Source organism: Peromyscus californicus, unplaced genomic scaffold (genome assembly GCF_007827085.1).
Source record: "Peromyscus californicus insignis strain IS unplaced genomic scaffold, ASM782708v3 Scaffold_5__1_contigs__length_169319896, whole genome shotgun sequence".
Taxonomy (NCBI): domain Eukaryota; kingdom Metazoa; phylum Chordata; class Mammalia; order Rodentia; family Cricetidae; genus Peromyscus; species Peromyscus californicus.
The window spans coordinates 112,806,356-112,824,013 of NW_026294573.1; the positions used below are offsets into that span (position 1 = coordinate 112,806,356).

At 45.2% G+C, this 17,658-nt stretch overlaps 1 long non-coding RNA gene and 1 pseudogene across 2 annotated transcripts in view; both read right to left on the reverse strand.

Annotated features, from left to right (window-relative positions):
- Positions 1–17,658, reverse strand: part of LOC128097554 (uncharacterized) — a 94,089-nt gene that overhangs the window by 67,033 nt on the left and 9,398 nt on the right. The gene's annotated exons all lie outside the window — the stretch shown is intronic.
- Positions 8,219–17,200, reverse strand: LOC128097553 (TGF-beta receptor type-1-like; annotated as a pseudogene).

Consider the following 17,658-nt stretch of genomic DNA (forward strand, 5'->3'; position numbering starts at 1 on the left):
AGACAAAGGGCTCTTCAAGTAGAAGGCGCTGCCGCCACCGCCTTGCAGAAGAACTCACTGCTTCTGCAGTCTGCTGTGGGCTTTTGTTTTCGTGGCGGTGAACTCAGTCACCCCTTGTTTACTCAGTCCTGTGAGCCTGGTACAGCTCTAACACAGCCTGCTCCGTATCTAAGCATGCTCTCTGCAAAGGCGTCTGTCATGGAAATGAAGCTGTGTCGCTCAAGACTCAACTAAAGCTGAAGGGAAGGATTCAAGCTAAGAGATAGAGAATTAAGACATAAATATTCAGAGCTGTGACCTCTCTCGCCTGGGCCCTTTGCATAACAGAAACTGTGCAAGGAGAACCTGGGAACCTGGCTAGGTCTCCTGCGGGAAGGGCAGAGAATGGGAGACTGAAGGGGTGAGCCACCTGGCCCCAGCGCTGTCTAGGAGAAGGTCTGGGAAGGAAAGAGACAGGGCAGGGCGGGGTGGAGGTGGGAGGGGGTTTGGGGAGGGAGAGAATTTATTGACAACTCCTGTGTTTAGGTCTGTGATCTGTCTTCCACATCTTTTCAGTTCACTACAGTGAAGTATCTTGGAGAAGTAGGCTGTACTTTGAATGTGACTTCGCCAGCTGATTCTAATATGGATTACAGACACATGTAACATCACGTAGACACCAACTGTGAGGAGGAGCTGGCAAGGAAACTGGGAGAGGGTGTTAGAAGATAAAAACACAATTCTCAGGATGGTATAAGGAAATAGGACTCAATTTTCTTCTAGACAGTCGGTCCTTGAATATTGAACTCCATCCCTCAGTCCCTCTGGGTGGGCGTGTTAGGATTTACATATCAAATGCATCCCACAGGCTCCTGGGTTGGCATGTTGATCTCCAGCTGGTGCTACTCCTGGGGTAAATTATAGAAACATTAGGAAGTGGGTCACCGGGGACCGGTCCTTCAAGGTGCTGTCTTTCTCTTTGCTACTACTTGGTCACTCACAGAACAGTTCTCCCAGGACACAGGCTCCCATCAGGACATACATATGTTCTACCTAAGCAGCTGGAGCCAAGTGACCATGGACTGAACCTTCTGAAGCCATGAGACAGCATAAATCTGTCTCCCTTAAGTTATCTCTCTCAGGTATTCTGCCGAAGTGTCAGGAAAGCAACTAACACATTCATCAAATGACAAGTCTCGACAGTCCAGGACCCAGTGAGCACAGGGTGGCAGGCTCCCTCTTGATGGAACAACCTTCTTGCTACTTGGGATCTTCCCTTTGTGGCTACAGAAGCAAAACTGACTCCCTTACAGAAGCCTTCAAAGCTACACCCCCATGAAGGCCGGGCATTCCTTTTGCCCTTCCCCTTCACAGTGTTATCTGGAAGCCTGCACCATCGTGAGGACTGACAGGAATCCATGAAAGAACAATCTTCCCTTGGAGCTTATTGAAATTATTAAGATATTGCTATGAGATGTCACTTGACAGAAAAAAAAGAAGGCTACTTTCCCCAAATCACCAAATCACTCTCAGACTCTCAGAATATTTGGGAAAATAAAAACGATTTGACAGCTGTTCGGGAAGTGGGTGGGAGAAGCTTCTAGCCTTGAGACCACAGCTCAGCTTCCCAGCTCTGAAAGGCACATGCATCACAGAACTCTTCATGGACCACTGAGCTGAAGAGACTGCCACCGGGCAGGGAGCTGCAAAGGCACCTCATTGGTAGAGAGCTTAACCCAGCGCCCAAGGCTCCAGCCCCCAGCCCTCCTCAGTAGGAGTCGGGGTCCAGTCACCCTCTGACATATCATTTTGTCAAAACAACCCCAGCACTCATTCCCTGGGCCCCCCAGTTCTGCCTGAGATCCAAGACAGAGAAATGGGGGAGAGACAGAGTCGAGAGAGATTAGAAACATAACCGGTCTATATACATTCTAATTTTCTCCATCAAATAAAACGTTCTGAGTTTCCCAATTCTCAACCACAATTACTTGTAACTTTTATAATTAGAAAATTGTGAAGAGGATTAAAGCCTTCTCTTTGCCCCAGATTGCCCAAGGGTGATTACCCTTCCTAAGCCCTGACTTCTCGTCTGCGCAATGAGAAGTTGTGTGTGTAGCCTGCTTACTAAGATCCTACTCAGTGCTGACACTCTGGAAATCTGAGAAATTTGATCACAAGTTATTACTGATTTAGCCACAAGAGACTACAATCCTTAAAAGCTTGCAAGGAATCCCAATTACTTGTATCTAACTTGACAGGAAAAGATAGTTATCTTGGCATGCGGAAAATAATTAAAGATACAAATTCCTTTTCTCTTTTGGAGAGCTCAACAACCCACTGGCCCAGTAGACATTGTCTAGGGCTGATCTTCATCATCTTGAGACTTTGACGGTTTTAATGCATTTGTGAATGCCAGATGCTGTGACACATAAACTAGCAGCTGACAGCACTTTAGGAGATCAGATGTTTGTATCTCACTCACTTGAAAGCCAAAATAGATACTTCTAATTGGGGGTGGAAGGATGGTCTCTCCATGTGGTGATTTAGGGGTGAAGGATGCCCATCTTCGTCTCTGCTATACTTAACAAATTTAATCTCTTGGGGACAGAGGATGCACGCAGGATTATAAAGGCCTCCTGCTGTAAGTGGTCCTCACCATGTCCTCTCATTTTCTTTTGACTCTATTCAACCACAGAACCAGCTGTCAGTCTTTACGTAGGCATGCCTTATCACCAAAGATAAGGAAATTGAAGCCTGGCCAATAAGTGAAAGCTCTGTAACTTGATCTCAAGACTTCTGACTGCAAGACAAATGCCACATGAACAGCAGAGCCAAGAGGCTGTTGACTGCTGTGATGATTCCACAGGAAGCAATGTGACAGAAGAGCTCCTTGGGAAGGGAGGAGTTGAAGGTCACCTGCCGGATGTGGATGGGTACAGGGGACGAGAGAAGTAAACTGCTCAACACCAGCCAGTGTGTCAGCAGCTAAACTGGAACTCCAAACCGGAAGTCATCTTTTCCTCTGCTACCAGATGGCCTTAAATTCCACCTGGAAGGTAGGTCTACATTTACTGACCGGAGGAGGCATAGCCCTCTGAACCTTTAGGGAAGAGAAGGTGAGGTAGCAGAAGTTATCACTGCGAACCAAGCTGGAAGGCGATTGCATCTGTGGAATATTAGTTCCTGAATACATACCCTGTGTGCTACATTGCCTATAACTTTTATTTTTCATTTAAATTGAGTTTTATGGTTTTGTAGTAATAAAATCATTCCATTTATACTGTGTTCCTACCCAATAAGCTTTTACTAAGATATAATCTTTTATGTTCCCACCAGATGCTTTGATTAACAGAGTTATAGACTCATCTGGTTCCACATTCAAACAACTGCCCTGATTAATTTTTGGTTTTCATGCTATTGCTCTGATCCATTGCCCAGCTTTGTAGAGTGGTGCTAAGATCACTCACCAGTTCGGCACTCTTGGCCATGTGTGGGTACTGACCTGTGTACCTCAGACTTGTGCTAATCAGCCTGACTTGATCGGTGTTATCCTTATTACTTGTAACCTGATTAAAGTTACGAATCTCTGAAATATAACTGTGTTTTCAAGATTGTCATCTAAATTATGTAAATAACTAGCACAGTAATTAGCTCTCTCCTTGATGAGCTTCCGTTTAGGTTCAAGATGAGCTGATCTATATTTATCGGCTCAAGGCATGCTTCTCTTGCAGACAGGCATGCAGGAGGTGAGCATCCCAGAGGACTGTCACATCAGCATCCTCACCCAGGATGGCTGGCCACCAGCTCTTCTCTCCACTCTCACTCTTTGCCCATCCTCAATTCAAGCAGAGTCTTCAAGAATGTGAGCAGCTGAATTCTTACTTCCCCTACCTACTTCTAAGACAGAGAACTGTTTTCTTTATCTACGTTCTTTCTAGAAAAGGGGAATTTCCAGAGTTTTCTAAAGAGCTCTGCCTATTTCTCTCCTCCATTTGGAGACAAGAAAGCAACAAAGCAATTTCCCCATAACAATAACTGGTTTCCTTCCATGAAATAAGAGTTTCAGCTCCTTGGTCGAGCTTTGGTGGCCCTGGCGGCTCTGTGGCCAGAACTGTCCTTGGCAACCTTGCTGTGGGAGGGACACATGTTAGCCAGGGTTTGCACCCCGACTCTACCACTTACACTCATGACAGTTCATCTTTCTCGGCATAAGCCCCTTAACCAGACAGTAAGTGTAGACAGTTGCCATTCGTAATTGTGCTGGCAATGAAAGGAGGTTCTGTCAAGTTGGCCTCATCCCTTCAAGAAGCAGTGTTCATTCATATACTAGATTCTGTCCCACAACCCTACACAGCCACGCATTTCTCTGGGTCTCAGTTTTTCTATCTCTAAAATGGGTATAGTGATTATACCCAGGTCATTACATAGTTCTGAAATTTGAATGTGAGCACTCGTTGCTGAGTTCTGCATTTGTTAGCACTATTCTTAGGTATATTTTTCTGGCCTGGGAAGACATGGAAGACACCCTTGAGAGTTATTTTCCTCCCTTTCCAACTTCCATCTCACAGAGCCCTAGCCTTGGCTCCCAGAGTTTACAGTTCCTTGAAGGCAGCTCTCAGACCACAACTAGCATCCTGCTCTGACCCCCCCACAAAACCACTCACTCCACAGGCAGTTAGGCGCTAGCACTCTACAGTCCAGCGCTGCTGCCAGGCTGTGTGGGTTCCCCTTGACTTTCCACCTGTGTGCATGATGCAGTGTCCCATTCCGAAGACTGCCAGTTGCTGACTCCCCAGGATACTGACTGGCCACACGCTCACCTCATCGACCTTCTTACCCAGTGTCTTCCTTTGCTGCCGCAGCTGCTGCAGCTGCTGCTCTTTAAATTTCTGCAAAGCACCCTTTTGAGACCCAGGATGAATCACATAAAGACCCGTCCATCCTCCTGCCTCTGGCATGAGCGTGTGGTGGGAACTTGCATAATGTGGCGAGCAAGCCTCTGCTTCTGCACAGCTGCAATGGGTTCCACAGCCAAGAGGGACAATTAGACCACTGGACCTGAGCAGAAGCCAGGGCCATGTCCTAGAACTGGAGAACCATGAACTGATCTCGAGGCAGGTTTTAAAACTCTTCAGTGAGAACAGAGCTGTTAGGTCAGGAGATGGGACCCTGTTATCATCAGCTGTCAGAGTCCCAACCAAATAGCTCACATTTGAGAATGGAGTATAATCGATTAGTAGATGAACGCTTACGGAAGGAAGCAGGAAGGACACGGGAATGGAATGTAACTGCACGTGGGCAAGAAATTCTTTTGTAGATAATGAAAATGCTCTAAAATTATGTAGTAATGTTGGCACAACTCTGGATATTCTACACACCAGTAAGAGGTCTACTATAAAAGAGAATATTTTATGGTAAGTGAGCTATATCTTAATATTATTAAGCTTTAAGAATGGGATCCTAATATGAACCCATCCAAGAGGCCTCTCTCTTCTGCTCACCCCCCACGGGAGCTGCCAGGAAGCAGATGTGCTGTTGGGACAGTGCCACAAACCATTAGGAGACACACAAATATTAATTGATGATAATATTTTTCCATCCAGCTCAGCGCTTTCTTCACCGGGTGCAATTTTGCCCCAGAGGACATTTAGCAATGTTTGAAGACATCTTTGTCATCATGCTTGGGGACAGCTGCTGGTGTATGGTGGGTAGAAGCCCAGGGCACTGACAGGTATCCCGTACTGCACAGACTGAGCGCCACCCAGAGCACCTCACTGGAAACCTCTGTAACGCTAAAGCTATACTTGAAGTTCCTCTCACCCTCTTTTAACATAAGCTGTTTTTTTTAAGGCTCGAAGCTGAATATCTAAGACAATTCCAAAGTTCTTTCCCCAAGGTATTTTTTTTTTTGGTAGATAATTTTGATAGTGATAGCCTAGTTTCAATTTGTTCCAGATTTACAAGAAAAACAGACTTTTTTTTTTTTTTTACAACTTCTCAATGCATTTCTCTTTTGCAAGAAAAGCTAGGTAAATTCTTCATGAGAATATTGTATTTTCAGTAAATTAAAAAGTTTGTATGTTCAATGTGATTATTTCTTAAGCTTCCTATGTATTCCTTTAAGCAAAAAAAAAAGCTTATATTCAATTGAATAAAAACAATATTACCTTTTCTCTTTAAAATGTAATTTCAATGAAAAGTGTCTTGCTGAGGAAACCGAAGTGTGTGTTTATTGTTGGAGGGTGTCGGAGATGGAAGGCGTGAAGTGTGGGAAAGTACTAGAGCTCTGAGCTGAGCCGAGTTTGAGTTTCAGCTCCGCCCTTGGTACCCAGTGGCCCTGGCCACTCACTGTTCTTCCTGAGCTTCCTCTGATAGAAACAAAGTGACAGACACTCATTCAGAATCCCACGTGAGCACTAAGCCAATGCCCACTAGTATTCTCCTCTTTCTTCTGGTAGCTTCCACCAGTGGGCCAACCTGACCCAGCCAGCATGCTGCTGACACCCCACACCCCACTCCTCATCCAGTTACTATTCACGGGTACCTCCTTTGCAGACACCAATGGTAGTGTGTATACATAACAGTATGGACGGGAAGGGATACAGGCCAGTGGCAGGGCACCTGCTTGGCATATACAAGACACAGAAAAAAAGACAGACATAAGCAAGTTTGCTTGCAGAGGTTTTCTGTCCATTCCTGCTTGCAGAGGTTTTCTGTCCATTCCAGGGCGGGGGGGGGGGGGGGGGGGGGGGGGGGGGGGGACAACAAGAATGGCTGGTGGCAGCACCTGGCATCTCCTCAGACTGGCATCTTAGGGTGGGCAGTAGCCATCCCTTTTCTGCACTCAAGCAGGTTCCAAGTGTACTCTGAGCAGGTTGTGAGATAATGTCCTTGGTATCTGCCCAGTAGCTCCTCATTTTATTTTAAATGTTTTATTAACATATTAATTACACATACAGATAGGTTTTATGGTGACATTTTCATATCTGTATATAATGGGTTTCAATCATCTTCACCCTATGTTACTGTCTTAGGTTTCTATTGCTGTGCTCAACACTATGACCAAAAGCACCCTGAGAAGGAAAGGGTTTTCCAGCTTACTGTGAAAAGGCTATTTCAGCTTCCAGATCACAAGCCCTTCCTTGAGGAAAGTCAGGGCAGGAACATGGAGGCAGAAACTGAAGCAAAAAGCCTTATAGGAATACCACATACAGATTTGCTCCTCCTGGCTTGCTCAGTCTGCTTTCTTATACACTCCAGGACCACCCACCCAGGGTAGACTGGACCCTTCCCCATAAATCAAGAAAATGTCCTATAGGTTTTCCCACAGACCAATCTGATGGGAGCATTTTCTCATTTGAGGTTCCCTCTTCCCAGATGATGCTAGCTTGTGTCAAGTTGACAAAAAACAAACAAACAAACAAACAAAAAAGCCAATCAACAGTTACCCTCCTTTGTCCCCTCCCACACCCACCAATCCTGTTCCTCTCCCCAACTACTTCAAGTGTGTGTGTGTGTGTGTGTGTGTGTGTGTGTGTGTGTGTGTGTGTGTTCTACTGAGTTTTATTAGCATATGGGTAAAGGTTTGCTTACAGGAGTACGGACACCTTACCAATGGTTACACCCACTGAAGAAAACATTTCTCCTTTCCCTATCAACCACTAACTGAAAATGTATTCTCAAGTATCAGTAGGGCTCCATGAACCCCTCCCACTCACATAACGTAATAACAACAGGCCTGAACTTGTGTAGAGCTGGTTTGGAGAATCACAGCCTGCACAACACAAGAGTGCAACAACTATGTCATGCTCAAAAGTCAGATTTCCACTCTGCCCCCAACCTGTTTCCTCTGGCTGTTAAATTCTTTTCCCTCAATGTTCCCTAAGCCTTGGAGTGGGTGATGTAGATGTCCTGTTTATGACTGGGTATTCAACAGTATTTTGACCAGTTCTGAATTTGTGCCATCACCCCTAAGCCTTGCCTAAGGCTCCTTTGATTGCAGCAGACAGCAGCATTGATCTATAGGCATAAACACAGAAAGGAATTTGACTGATAGGTCATGTCCATTTAGCAAAATAACAGCAGGAGCTTCTCCAGTTGATCTTATGACCTCCTCATGTAACATGAATCTTAAAAGATCTTATTAATAAAAACAACCCAGAGCCAGATATTAGGGTGAAAGCTGAAAGATCAGAGAAGCAGAGAAAGCCAGCCACAAGCTCTTATCTCTACAAAATCCTCAGTCTCAAGACAGTGAGTTCCTGTTTCCTCACGCCTTACATACTTTTTTCTGCCCTCCCATCTTACTTCCTGAGATTAAAGGCGTGTATGCTTTCCAAGCAAAGGCATGAGATCTCAAGTGTTGGGGTTAAAGATGTGTGCCACTATGCCTGGCTCTGTTCCCAGGGTGGCCATGAACTCAGAGATCCAGACAGATCTCTGTCTCCCGAGTGACAGGATTAAGGGTGTGTGCCATCACTGTCTGGCTTCTATGTCTAATCTAGTGGCTGGCTCTGTCCTCTGATCCCCAGATAAGTTTTATTGGGATGCACAATGTATCATCACATTTTCCCTTTTTTGTCTAAAATAATAAGAGAAGGTTAAAACTAATATAAGAAAAACTATATACAGTAAGTACAATAAGTATATACAATACATATAGTCAAGAATTACATTAACAATGTCTAGGCCATTAACATTTGACAGATTCAGACAAAAAACTCCATTATCTATCCTATTTTGGTGAATCCAAAATGTACCTAATTCACTTTCTATCCTAACTTGTATTACCAACCAAAAACTTCTTTTGATGTCTTTCAAATTTATACACTTATACACCTCTTAGTGAGTTTATTTTCTGAATTTGTTAAAAAGGGAAACTATAACTATAATTATCTAATTTTCAACTCCTTCAGAGACCTGAGAAGGAAATAATATTAACTGAGTAATCAGAAAGTGCAAACAAGCAACTTCCAAAAAATATGAGAAATGACAGAAACAGCTGACTGCCTGGACAGTCACCCAAGGTTCCTCTGCAACGTTGGGGCATCTATCTTTGGCCTACAGGCCTAGCATATCTGACAGACTCATTTGTGAAGCAGGATTTTCTAAAGAGCTTTCCTACCTTGTCTTGGTAAGGTCCTTTCTTTTGTGTCTTGCTTGTCCATTTTGGACAGCATACTATCAGCAGTCAAGGCAAGGGCATTTTCTTGCCCAGTGGCTAACTTTTGCCAAAAAGAAAGTAAACTCCATAAGGAGTTTCTTCAATGCCCATTATCTTCTCTGAAGTACATTGGAGCAGACATATCTCATAGTTATAAAAAAAAGAAAAAAAAATCTATGTTATTAAAATATCTTAGTGCTGGAGAGATGGCTCAGTGGTTAAGAGCACTGGCTGCTCTTCAAGAGGACCTGGGTTCAATTCCCAGCACCCACATGGCAACTCACAACTGTCTGTAATTCCAGTTCCAGGGGACCTAACACCCATGGCAAAACACCAATGTACATAAAATAGAAATTAAAAAATATCTTAAATGTCATATTCTGCAGATCTCTAAAGTGTTTGAAGATGACCTGTACATCTAAGATATATCTCTGACATTGAAAACATATATACCTAACATGACTACAAGTTCAATTGTAATGTCTAACTACTAACTTTCATTTCTTTATATCTTAATAGTTGGTAATAATAACTTTCAAGGATTAGCAAACTGCATTACATTGTTAAATGAACTGTATAGGTACAGTACCTTGAACAAGATTAGAAATATACATACAGTATTTTCTAACAAAATTAATCTCAAATTTGTATTAATATACAAAATTTGTATACAATAAAGAAAAATCTAATCCAATGTAGAATATTTAAAACAAGTAGTTCCCTTTTAAAAGTAGATTCAATAATCTACTTTTTTGTCTTATCATATCTATATCCTCTCTTTTCTCTTTTCAGCATAGATTCAATAATCTACCCTTTTATCCTATTATTTCTGCATCTCTTTTTTTTCAGAATAGATTCAACAATCTACCTCTTATCTATATCCTCTTTCTTTTAAACAAGAACCCTAAATCTCCTTCACTTAGCTTTTTTTCCTGACTATCATCAATTAACAACTTGTAACCAATCATCCTAAACAATGATAATTATTCATAACCCATTGAATGATCAAAAACCACCCACCCCACCTCTTGGGAATATGGGCATATTGTTCTTAAAATTACTTCCTGCTGTCTGGGGGCGAAGGCATCTTTAGGGGATCCTGAAAAGAAAAGTTTTGGGTTAATTGTCAAGTCCTGAGAGAGGTAGTTGTATAATTTGTTGTCCAGTCTCTGCATAATGAAAAATGCAAGGCTTGTCTCAAGTCCTTGCTCGAGTAGTCTGTGAGGCTGGATCATCTCAGCTAGTCATCTTGAAATTGTCCTGCGCAGTTTGTAGTCCAAAGCCTGTAGTCCATGCACGGCCGCGCCTCAAAGATGGCGCCGGCGTCTGGCTTCCGCCTTCCCAATGGCAGGTGTTCTCTGGGATAAACAACTCCTTATTTGGCTTGGGCGTGAAATCTGGCTTGCTTGCGTATGTCTGACCTTATCGGCATTGTCCACGTGGCACTATGGGGTTGGTTGCCCAGTGGCTATAAAGGGCGTGGGCTGGCTTTCCCCAGAAAAAGAAGATGGCTTTCCCTGGGGTCAGAAGATTGTCTCAAGGTTCCTGAATAAACTGCTTGGAGAAGAGCCTGGTGTTGCATCTTCCTTGCTGGTCGAGACGGACGCGACAAGTGGTGGCCCGTACAGGGAACCTTTAAGGCTCAGAACTCTTTGCAGTCAGGGCAGTGCACTGGTAAGTCCCCAGGTAAGGTGGGGATCCGCGACAAAAGCGGGAAAACATAGAGCCGTGACAAAAGCAGACGGGAAAATTAAAGAGTGGAGCCACGACAAAAGCGGACGGGAAAATTAAAGAGTAGAGCTGCGACAAAAGCGGACAGGAAAATTAAAGAAAGTGAAAGCAGGTGAAGGCAAAAGTGCTGCTAGTATCATGGGCACAACTTCTTCGCACCCAATTTTTCTGGCTCTTAACGAGCTGCTCCTTTCAAAGAAATTAGAGATTAAGAAGAGTACTTTAGAAAGATTTCTAGAGGAATGTGATGTTGTGGCACCCTGGTTTGCAGTTTCCGGAAGCCTCACGGTAGCTTCCTGGGAAAAGTTGGGCCGTGATCTAGACTTCGCTGCAGAACAAGGGACACTTAAACATGGGGTTAGACCAGTTTGGAAATTAGTGAGAGGGTGTCTCAAAGACCAGCACTGCAGCGATGCAGTAGAGAATGGGCAGGCAGCCTTAGAAATGTTGCAGAAGGAAAGATCAGAAAAGGCCATGTCTGCTAAAGCAGCACCTACCAGAAGTAAAACAAAAAAGGGGGAAGAAAAAACAAGGTAATATCCTGACCTTTCGGACCTCGAGCGTTCCGAGTCCCCTATCTCTTCCCCTGATTCTGATGATGTAGAGTCATTATGTGAAACCTTGCAGAGTGTGAGAATAAGAAAGAAAAGGGGTAGAAATAAAGGAGAAAGAGAAAGAATTAAAGGATGTGAGTCTGAGTGTGGAGCCGCTCCCTCAGCTCCTCCACCATATCTGGAATCTGCCTCCATGTCTAGAGTTGTCTCTATGGGGAATTCTTTTAACCCGGAGGTTTGGAGACAGGTTATAACTGAAATGTAGCTAGCTTGCCCAGTGTTTCTCAATGCCCAGACTCAACAGAGATACCATGAACCTTTGGATTTTTAGGTCATCAAGTCTCTAGCGGAATCTGTCTGGACTTATGGCATCACAGCCTCATATACTGTTGCTCAAGTGGAGGCTCTGCACAGATTTTGCATGACTCCATCCGATTGGATGAATCTTGCTCGAGCACGTCTCAGCGCAGGGCAGTATTTAGACTGGAAGGCATTTTTGATAGAATTTGCCAGTGAACAAACTGCGATTAACAGGGCTGCAGGTGGAGGTCAAGCAGCTTGGGATGTAGACATGCTGCTGAGACAAGGCCGATTTGCCAATCAACAAAATGAATATCCACAGCAGGTTTATGACCAGACAAATCAACTAGCAACAAGGGCATGGAAGTCCCTACCTAATAAAGGGGAAGTGAGCGGCAACCTTACTAAGATCCTTCAGGGACCTATGGAAACTTTTTCAGATTTTGTGGCCCACATGGTCGAGGCTGCAGGCAGAATCTTTGGGAACCCAGATGCCGCGATGCCGCTTATAAAGCAGCTAGTTTATGAACAATGTACCAAAGAATGCAAGGCTGCGATCACCCTTTATAAGAACAAAGGTCTAGAAGTATGGATGAAAGTGTTCAGAGAATTAGGGGGACCTCTAACTAACGCAGGCCTTGCGGCTGCAGTTATACAACTTAGTAACAAGAAAGGAGGGAACACCGGGGCATGTTTTCGGTGTGGAAAAATGGGCTATCTCAAATGTAGCTGCCCTCAAGGAGAAGGTAACCAAGGAATAGGGAGGAGCCAACGCCCTACACAGCCTGGACTTTGTCCTAGGTGTAAAAAGGGGAAGCATTGGGCGAATGAGTGTAGGTCAGTCAAGGACATAAATGGTCAGCCTATAACAACGGGCAATCTTTAAAAAAAACGGACAGCAGGGCTCTCGGCCTCAGGGCCTGCAAATATATGGGGCAGTGGAGAATCAGGAGCAAGGCAGAACCCAGAGCAGTGGCCAACCCTCCGTCATCTGAGGAACCTCAGAGAGCCACTACAGGCTCAGCAGGGTTGGACCTCTGTGCACCACCAGACTCGTACTGACTCCGCAGATGGGAGTACAATTAGTGGAGTCTGATTTTAAAGGCCCTTTGAAGCCGGGCACGGTGGGTTTATCAATAGGAAGATCCTCCACCACCATAAAAGGTCTTAAAGTACACCCAGGAGTGATTAATCCTGATTATACTGGGATCATGAAAATTATGGTTGAGTCTCCAAAAGGAATTACTGCCATTTCACCAGGTGATAGGATTGCACAACTAGTTTTATTACCCAGTTTACATGAGTCCTATCCAGCCGATGATTGAAACAGAGGAAATAAAGGCTTTGGATCCACGGGGACAGATTTAACTTTTCTGTCCCTTGATTTAGATCAAAGACCCACCTTGCAATTAACTATTAATGGTACCAAGATAACGGGACTCCTGGACACTGGTGCAGATCGGAGCATCATTGCCGTAAGGACTGGCCCCGTGGGTGGCTAGTGCAAGTCTCCTCTCAAACTCTACAAGGGCTAGGATATACCAATTCACCAGATATTAGTGCAGGACAATTACAGTGGCAGGATGAAGGGGGCCATTTGGGTGTTATGCAACCCTACGTCCTCGAGCTTCCAGTGTCCCTTTGGGGAAGGGATCTTATACAATCTATGGGATTCAAATTGAGTAACGAATATTCAAAGGAGTCTAAGGAAATTATGATGAAGATGGGATGTCATCCTAGGTTTGGTTTGGGGAAGTTTCTCCAAGGCAGAAAAAATCCAGTTCAGGCGCAGAGTAGATCACCTAGGCAGGGATTGGGTTTTTCATAGGGGCCACTGAGGAAGGAATTCCCATTTCCTGGAAAACAGAGGACCCGGTATGGGTACCTCAGTGGCCACTTTCCTCTGAAAAGTTATCAGCGGCAGAAGAGCTAGTAAAAGAACAGCTTGAGGCTGGACATATACGACCCTCTGTGTCCCCTTGGAATACACCTATATTTGTCATTAGAAAGAAAATCTGGAAAGTGGCGATTGTTACATGACCTTAGGGCTATTAATAATCAGATGCAGGTCATGGGTCCAGTGCAGCGAGGGCTACCGCTTCTATCGGCTCTGCCAGCCTCCTGGCATATTATTGCCGTGGATATAAAGGATTGTTTCTTTTCCATTCCCTTATGTCTCTGTGGATACTTGTTCAGGGATTATACATGCCTCACCTATGACTGGGGAGAAAGCATTGAATGTCATTTCCCACTGTCTAGAAGCCTGGGCAGCATGGGGAAAACCTCAGCAATTAAAGACAGATAATGGGCCGGCGTATACAGGACAGAAATTTAATTCCTCTGTCAGCGCATGGATGTGCAGTTAACGCACAGTCTCCCTTATAATCCTCAAGGCCAAGGCATTGTGGAGCGTGTGCATCAGTCCCTTAAAGAAATTCTTCAAAAACAAAAAGGGGGAATAGGCCGTGACCGAACCCCAAGAGAAAGACTCTCTCTGGCATTATTCACCTTAAATTTTTTGAATTTGGATGCCTCGGGAAGTTCATCAGCAGATAGGCATCATAATCCACACAGCCCTATGAAGGGCATGGTGAAGTGGAAAGATATCCTCACGGGTAGCTGGCATGGCCCCGATCCCGTGCTGACATGAGCACGAGGTTCTGTTTGTGTTTTCCCACAGGACCGGCTAGACCCTATCTGGGTACCTGAATGATTGGTGCGACGGGCCCCTGAGATGGAGAGACGTGATGACACCCTGGAAGCTGATGTGCCTGATCCCGATAGCCCTGATTCTGACAAGCGTGCCAGCAGGAGCAGCTGAGGATCGACTCACGAGCGGAACCTGGTCAGTGGAGTTTGATAACCTGACCCAGATTCTGCGCAATGAGATCATTGCGGTCAACTCCACCCGTGTGCACCTGGCCTCCGCTGCGGAAATGATGTCTTGGCTGCGAAATTCTATCACCTTTTTAAAGGAGTGGGCGGGATTAGGTGCCCTGGCAGGCCTACTGGTACTTGTCTCCCTGATGTGCCCGTGGTGCATTGTTCGTTTAAGGGTTTCTCAGCAGCGCAATGCAGCCATGATTATCCAAGCCTTTACAGTCATAGAGGCTGGACAGTCTCCCCAGGCCTGGCTGGCCGCATTAAAAGCTTGATCGCACAGGATGCGAGGCTAGTGCACTGCACTTGGGTCTAGCTGTATTGCAAAACCGAAGAAGAGCAAGTCTAATTGCATGTGGGTTGATACCCTAATTCCCACCTCTGCAAAAAAGGGTATCGGACGGGTCAAGTGTTCTCTGGGTGGATGACACCTGAACTAACACCAGTACAATGTCCAAGTTGTATTTTGGCAGAGATTAGACCTCTGCTCTTGCCTGCTGCTTAAAACAATAAAGGGGGAACTGTAGAGAGCCATGCACGGCCGTGCCTCAAAGATGGCGCCGGTGTCCAGCTTCTGCCTTCCCGATGGCAGGTGTTCTCTGGGATAAACAACTCCTTATTTGGCTTGGGCGTGGAATCTGGCTTGCTTGCGTATGTCTGACCCTATCGGCATTGTCCACGTGGCACTACGGGGTTGGTTGCCCAGTGGCTATAAAGGGCGTGGGCTGGCTTTTCCTGGAGTCAGAAGATGGCTTTCCCTGGGGTCAGAAGATTGTCTCAAGGTTCCTGAATAAACTGCTTGGAGAAGAGCCTGGTGTTGCATCTTCCTTGCTGGTTGAGGCGGACGCAACAAAAGCCAATCTTTGGGTGGTGTTTGTCAGCTTAGTGATATTATCATCGCCTTGATGGTATCATTGTTGTGGGGCCCCATCATCATTTTGGAGACTTCAAAGTTACTGTTAGGCATGGTCATGGTTCACTGCAGAAAACTTTTAGTGCCTCCTCTGTGGTTTGGAGCAATATCAGTTGTATCTGTGGCAGAATCCTGTCTCACAGCCAGTCCCAAGTCTTCTTCACCAAGATAATCTTGGATCTCAAATCTCTGTGAGCAATGGCTGGCTTTCCTTGGGTACCAACAATCTCCATGTGAAGATGGCAAGACCACTTGCCATGGACAGAGCAGGTTTGATCATCCCTTCCACTGTAACAGTGTATCTGTTCAAGTAATCCAAAAGGGATCCATGCTCATGGCAATCTGACACCAGCCACAGCTGAGTCCATGTGCCATTGTCTTTGTTGTCTGCTGCTATAAATCCTAGGATGTTTTCATGGTGTATTATCACAGTCTGATAAATCTCTGCCTCTCGGAACCACGAATGTTCTTCCCTAGAAGAGAATATCTTCACAGCAACTTCTTCTCCCTGCCACTTGCCTGGCCAAACTTCTCCAAACCGACCTTTGTCAATGCTTTCTTGTAACTCCATGGTCCTGGCAACTGTTCTCTGAACAAGCAGCAGTAACCCCTTTGTCCTTGGAAGTAGCCGGCATTGCAGAGCAACAGCCACCACCTCCATGGTCCAGCCACCTCCATTTGTGGCCCTGCCTGGTCCTGGTCACAGCTTCTCCTCAGCAAGCCTCCCAGACTGGCCTCAAACTGAGGATCCTCCTGCCCCCGCCTCCTTCAGCAAATCCTACTGGCATGTGTCACCACAACTGGCCATGTGCAGCTCAGGCCTGAGCTGGGGACTGCAAGGCCACAGGCAAGCAACTTTCTTGTGAATCTGTGCCACAAATGTTGGGTGCCAGATGTATCACGGATTCCACTCTTGACTGGGTTTCTGGTACCAGCTGTAAATGATCTCCTGAGGTGGAGGCATGGAATCTAGTCATAAAGTGATTGGCTACCCTATAACAGACTTGCCATTATTGTGCCCATAGGCTTACTTCACATGGCTGTTCTGTATTGTTATGCACAAGGTCCACAACTGAGTAAAGACTAATTCTCACCCAACAGTCTGCATAGTACCTTCCAGCACCAGGAGAACTAATCATCAGGGAAGAAGCTGCCAGTCCAGTTTTCAGCTGGATTTCTCTAAGTCCTGTGACCAAAGTGTGTGGCATTTTCAGCGATAGGGTCTTACCATCTAGTTCTGGCTGGCAACCTACAGAAGTAGAAACTGCCTGTATTATTTGGGGGATTTCTGGGACCTCCCTAGCTAACAACTTATAGGAAGCTAGCCCACACCTGACATGGGTTCTTTTTAATTACTAACCTGCGTATTCTGAGAATGGCTTTTAAATTGGGGGATTTTTGAGGGGTTTGGTGGGACTAGTGAGATGACTTCACAGATTAAGGCACTTGTCATCAAATTTGGTGACCTGAATTTGATCCCAGGATCCACAGGGTAGAAGGAAAGAACCAACTTCCTCAAGTGTCCTCTGACTTCTGCACACTTACCATGACACATGCGTGAGCAAGTACACACACAGGCACAGTAAATAAATAAATAAACAATAAACAAAGAAAATGTAAGAAAAATGCTAATAAAAACTTCAGGTTTTGATCACCTTCCCAACTCTCAGTCTTGCTTATATTTTTTCATGATCTGTTCCTTTTGATTGTCCCTCCCTGACTCCCCTCTTCCCCCATCTTTCTACCTTCTCCCCGCTTAAACATTTCCACCTCCATTAGTCTCCCTTCCACTTCCATTTCACTACCCCTCCTCCCCTAAAAGCATATTTCCCCTCTAGGACCAGGAATGGGGTACATATTACTGAGTCATTGGCCAAAGGGTTCCTATAGACCACCACCAGGCCCCCCCAAAAAAATCACAGGCTATTGACAGGTCTACAACTCTCTACAACCTAATGCTGAAGACACCACTTACTTATCTCATCAAACATGGAGAAAGCAAGCTGCTGCCCAACTAGAAGCTTCACTCCTACAGACTAGCACTTATGGAGCTAGAAGGTACTTGCATACTACACGAGGAGAACATTTATCATCAAAACCACCCGGCTGTAAACCCTGTGACCTACGATTGTGACCTG